This window comes from Pundamilia nyererei, unplaced genomic scaffold (genome assembly GCF_000239375.1).
Source record: "Pundamilia nyererei isolate P.nyererei 1_Seehausen unplaced genomic scaffold, PunNye1.0 scaffold00056, whole genome shotgun sequence".
In the NCBI taxonomy this organism is placed as follows: Eukaryota; Metazoa; Chordata; class Actinopteri; order Cichliformes; family Cichlidae; genus Pundamilia; species Pundamilia nyererei.
In genome coordinates, this window is record NW_005187457.1 from 2,547,376 (window position 1) to 2,547,677 (window position 302).

General features: G+C 51.7%; 1 protein-coding gene across 1 annotated transcript in view; it reads left to right on the forward strand.

The window, feature by feature from the left end:
- Nucleotides 1-302, forward strand: part of tle5 (TLE family member 5, transcriptional modulator) — a 51,218-nt gene that overhangs the window by 47,090 nt on the left and 3,826 nt on the right. The gene's annotated exons all lie outside the window — the stretch shown is intronic.

Here is a 302-nt window from a genome sequence, read left to right on the forward strand (position 1 = left end):
ATACATGTGTGTGTTTGTGTCAGTGTAATAAATGGCTGTGCGATTCAGATAAGCCATGCTCTTATCTGCCCACCAGGGGGTTGACCTCCACCCATTACAGCACACCAGCCGACCATCCATTCCCGGGTGTCACACAAGGCGTGTGTGTGTGTGTGTGTGTGTGTGTGTGTGTGTGTGTGTGTGTGTGTGTGTGTGTAACTGGATGAATAGCAAAATGGTCAGAGGGGGAGGCGCAACACCAGAGAGGGTTGTCGGGTCTCTGTTGGGACTATTGATATTGATCTAACCTCTCCACCCCCCCC